This window comes from Leptonychotes weddellii, chromosome 1, assembly GCF_054177405.1.
Source record: "Leptonychotes weddellii isolate Sample4059 chromosome 1, ASM5417740v2, whole genome shotgun sequence".
Lineage (NCBI taxonomy): Eukaryota > Metazoa > Chordata > Mammalia > Carnivora > Phocidae > Leptonychotes > Leptonychotes weddellii.
Window position 1 is genome coordinate 163,742,546 of NC_138369.1, and position 5,242 is coordinate 163,747,787.

A 5,242-nucleotide genomic window follows, 5' to 3' on the forward strand; every position below is an offset into this window, starting at 1 on the left:
GTAATTAGGTCTCGCTGTTATGCTACGTGTTGGATAGAAAGAGACTGAGGAAGCTCTCGGTGCATTCCGGGGGTGCTGGCAATTAGACACACAATGGAAATACGGGATGCTGGGAAATTTTTGAGAGTTATCTAGCAATAAATATGTTCAGAGTGGAGTACTAGAAAGAACTCTGGCATGCAGATAAGTGGGTGAAATAATATTAAAATAAGATGGAAAGTAAAAACTAAAGCGTCGGAAAATAACATAACCCATAAAAGGAAAACACAGAGAAGCTGGAGACGGCTTACCAGGTGAACAGCTCAGTTAGGGTTCCCCGGCCTGAGGCAGCAGCAGCGACCCCGCCGGCTCTCAAGGCCTGAAATCCCCTCAGGAGTCCCTGGTGCCTCGGAACTGGGGCAGAGTGTAAGGGAGAGTAAATGCAGTAGCTTGGGTCTCCTTTCTGTATACTCAGTAGGAGGAAGAGGAGAAGAGAATGCGAGACAGGGAGACCAGCGAAGGACCCCAGAGAATATCAGTTATTAATCAGAGTCCTGAATCTACCAGATACCCAACACTGCTCCTCGCGCCTCGGTATGCACACCCCCACCACATCCTTCTTCAAGCCATGCTAGCTTTACTATTTGTAAGGACAGCTAAACTCACGAAGATAAAAACTGTAATTATCAACTCTCAAAGAATGAAGAAACGCCTAGGCTAAAATCGAGTGTTGTTTTGTGAACACAAAGAAAAGTAAAGAAGGCAGGAAAAAGACTCAGTAGCTGTAACACCAGATCTTCCAGAGAATCAGAAATCTGTTCTTTGCCTTCAAGAACAGAAAAAATAAATGTATCTAGGGACGCCTGGGTGGCTCAGTCATTAAACGTCTGCCTTCAGCTCAGGTCATGATCTCAGGGTCCTGGGATCGAGCCCCATTTTGGGCTCCCTGCTCAGCAGGGAGCCTGCTTCTCCTTCTCCCACTCCCCCTGTTTGTGTTCCCTCTCTTGCTGTGTCTCTCTCTGTCAAATAAATAAATAAAAATCTTTAATAAAAAAAAGAAAAAAGAAATGTATCTATTGCTATGCATCCCTACCACAGAGTCATTTGGGGCTGCTGTTGACCCTCCATCAGAGGACCCATGCACACTTGTCCATTTTGGGTCTCAATGGCTACTTCCTCCTTGACAACATCTGGCCCAGGGTGGCAACAGCCCCAGGAAATGGATTTTTGTTTGTTTGTTTGTTTCCCCTTACCCTAGTCTTCTCATCCTTTTGAAAAATTCTCATCCTTTTATTAAATGCTCCTCAAATGATTCAAAGGCTTGTGCCAGATATCCAATGGAAATATGGGAGCTTATGATTCCAGGACCCTGATTTAGTAAACAAAATTCTCTTCTCTCCTGCTTTACATATCAGGTTTCTGAGGAGTTCCAAAACTAATTTCAGTAAGTGAGTAGTATGTAGTATGTTATAGAGCAAACATCAGTTGGCAGTCACATGTAACTCTTTAATTTATTACATTTAAGTAAACTACACTGTAATCTGCTTGAGGCCAGGTACTGAATCTTGCCCATACTTAGTACAATGGAACTCAAATATTTGTGCTGTGAATGAATAAAAGAATGGGTGAAATAACCGATAGATTTCCTAAAAGTTACTCTTTCCAAAACAAAAGATTTTCTAAAGGGCAAAGATCTGTTTTTTTAAGGATAACAGAATGTAAAAAAGAATTTACTGATTATCCATTTCCACTAAAATTTTATGTTTGCATCCCATGGGTTTTGTTTTGTTTAAACAAAATTTCTGTATTTCGACATCTAGGGGAAACCATTAATTGCTTTTTCTTTTTCTTTTCTTTTTTTAAAGATTTTATTTATTTATTTGACAGAGAGAGACACAGCGAGAGAGGGAACACAAGCAGGGGGAGTGGGAGAGGGAGAAGCAGGCTCCCCGCAGAGCAGGGAGCCCGATGCAGGACTCGATCCCAGGACCTGGGATCATGACCTGAGCCGAAGGCAGTCGCTTAACCAACTGAGCCACCCAGGCGCCCCAATTGCTTTTTCTTATTTTCCTTTTCTTCTGCCCTAGCTTGCTTATTAAAGTAGACCACACCTCTGTGAGAGAAGGACAATCAGCCTATTTTGGAATCAGAATTTGCATTGACTGTAATGAATATTCTGGTCAAGCCCCAAATTGAGGTCTGAGCAAGGGCACCATATTGAGACTTCTCTATTTCATTGCTCAATTGCATTGTTATTGATGCCCTTTATATAACATGAAACATCAACTCTGATTAAGGAACACTTTAATCAGAACAACATTTCATTAAAAAGGAAAAAAAAAAACAAAGGATACTTACCTGGGAGAGAGAGACCACGATCATGAGGGTGGTTTTCCCAGGGCGAGGCGTATCCGTTGCACTCTGGATATGCTGCCCCCTGTAATTTCCCCAAATATGGAAAACTCAGAGTCATACCCGTGGTAGTGGCACACTGCATTTACATTTTCCCCTGATATTTTTGGTTTACAAATGTGACACTCTGTAATTTACTGCCAGGTATTTGCAAGTTAGGTTTGATCCTGTTTTTGCATGTAGACATTTTGCGTGTAGACATACAGTGCAGTAATTTTGCAGTATTACTATGCTGCACTAATTATGACAACGTTTTGTATTCCTCCTAAGATTCTGGTAGTTCTGTGTGACTTATACTTATGTTAGTGTCTACCTCTTGTGTTTTATTTTGTCTTGGCAAGATTTATTCTTTACTCCAGTGTTGTTGGTATCTTTTAAAAGGCTTCCTTCCTGCTTTGTGAGGCGGCAAAATCGTCTCCAAAAATCTGGTCCTCTGTTTTAAACCGCACCCAAAGACTCCTCTCTTTCTCTCTCTCTCTCTTTTTTTTTAAGATTTTATTTATTTATTTCACAGAGAGAGATAGGGAGAGCAGGAACACAAGCAGGGGGAGTGGGAGAGGGAGAAGCAGGCTTCCACTGAGCAGGGAGCCTGATGCAGGGCTCGATCCCAGGACCCTGGGATCATGACCTGAGCTGAAGGCAGACGCTTAATGACTGAGCCACCCAGGTGCCCCCAAAGACTCCTTTCTTAATGCAATTCCTACCTATGCCTCTTTACTGCTCGATTTTTTTCAAGGATTTATCATCTAGCTTAGTGTGGTCCTTGACCAGCAACTTCAGCATCACCCAGCACCATGGGAGCCTGTTAAGAATACAGCATCTCAGATCTCACCTTTGCAAAATCTACCAAATCAGAATCAGCAGTTTAACAAGATTCCCAGGTGATTCTAAACGCATTAAAGTTTGAGGAAAAAAAATAAACAAACACTAATACAAAAGTATCTTACCAGTGTTATGATTGAAGTAAATTCTTGTGTGTCTGTGGACAAAATCTCCTTAATTTTTTTAAAAAAACAATTGTCCTTAATTTCTTTTTTCTATCCTTATTAAATCATGTTTAAATGGCTTTTACTAAAATTCATTTTCTACTTTTCCTAGACTGTTAGCCCCTTGAGGGGGTTGACAAAAGACTATATAACTCACAAAGCACTATTCACAAAGTTAACTTAAAAAAAAACCTTGAGCTGAGAGAAATTGTGTGTTGCCCTTAGGAGTCTGAAGAAATTGCAGAAAACCTTTTGCATTTAAATAACTGTCTGACTGTAATCCACCTCCGTTGTGGAATGGAGATTCTCAGGGAGAGGTACGGGGAAAAGGAGCCTGTTTTTGATAAGAGGAAATGAATCTCATAGGGTGGAAATCTATCTTGAGCTCTTTTCTGCTCTCCGCTTTGGTTTCTGCTAAAGGAGAGTGGTAGCAGGAAACTCAGACACAGAAAATTGAAGAAGCAATGCTATAATAGTCGCTTTGATTGGGGATGACAGAGGCAGAAAAAGAGCGAGATTGTGAGCTGTGAATGAAGCTAGGGAGACTTGAATAGATGCCACAGCTCCAGAGCAAAGCACACGGATCCCAGGATGGCTTATTAAAGAACATTTTTATCAAAGCTGATGTGGAACAAGTCGGTTATAATGTTAGAATGGTAAGGGTACTAAGTAATAATATTTTGATGGTTATTTTAAAAATCGTTTTATGATCAGTTAACCAATATTTATTGTTAGAGGTACCAGGTATACATCTTTTTTAATTAACGAAAAAGTTTCCTGCGTTCTTTTAGTCTGATACCTAATTAAGAAAAGCAGTTTGTTTAAGCTTGTGAGTTTAGTTTTTATATTTTAAACACTATCTTTTTTAGAATGCTTTAAAAATCTTATGATATATTAAGCGGCAATAGTTTTCCTCAAAGTTTTCCCTCTTCAACTTACACCACTGAAGTGATAACAGTAATTTCATACTTATAAAGGTATGTGTTAAGGCAATTGAAATAATTCATTATATACAACAACTAAAAATGCTATACAAAAATATAACTATTTTTATAATATTTGAAGAATACAATTATTTTGCATTTGTAATATACTCAGTAATTTTATTTGAAAAGAAAACAAGTCACAAGATGTACAATGATCAAAAATAAATACGTGAATTTTCAGATACAGTAGGTGAGGCTCACTCAAAAATATCTTACAATTTCCTCTCAAACTATCTTAGTCAACATATTGCTCTTTTGTACCATGAAATATAAGGATTCCTTGTTCTAAATTATGATTAAAGAGACCTTGGGTTAGAAAGGATAAACAATTTTAGTTGCAAAAAGTTAATGATGCAAAACATGCCTGTTAGTGGGATAGGGCTTGAATTTGCTGACAAATATCTCAAAGGGATTTTACGTTCTTTTGCCATTGTGATCTGTGGAGTACTTTTCCTTTCCCTTACATGATTTCATTATTCTTCCAACATATAATTAGTGTCTTTTCTTTCACTGAGCTCCTGAGTAGCTGCAAAGCGTAAGGGGTCTAATGCAAATGCCAGGAAGGTTCCTCATAGTTGGATGAGGCCTCAGTCAAGGAACAGTGCTGGATTGCAAGCTTGTCTCACATGAGCCCTAAGGCCACAAATTACTCATTTTGAACTAAAAAGATAATGCTATTTTCTTTGGAAAACAAGACCCATATTATAATTCTAAGCAGCACAATACTACTTGAAAAGCATTATTTCCTTGTCAATTCCATGCATTTATCGCTCTGAGATTTACTTCTGAGCAAACAGTTTAGATGTATTTTCTGTGATTAGATCCACAAAGATTCATTTCCAGGAACAACAGCCAGCATCTGTTCTAGAAAAGCCCTTA

The 5,242-nt window shown here is 39.0% G+C and overlaps 1 non-coding gene across 1 annotated transcript; it reads left to right on the forward strand.

The window, feature by feature from the left end:
• The first annotated feature begins 2,329 nt into the window (after window positions 1-2,329).
• On the forward strand, window positions 2,330-2,489 carry LOC115936512 (U1 spliceosomal RNA). Its single transcript, XR_004071958.1, has one exon. It is a non-coding gene; the product is annotated as a U1 spliceosomal RNA (small nuclear RNA).
• Window positions 2,490-5,242: the final 2,753 nt, after the last annotated feature.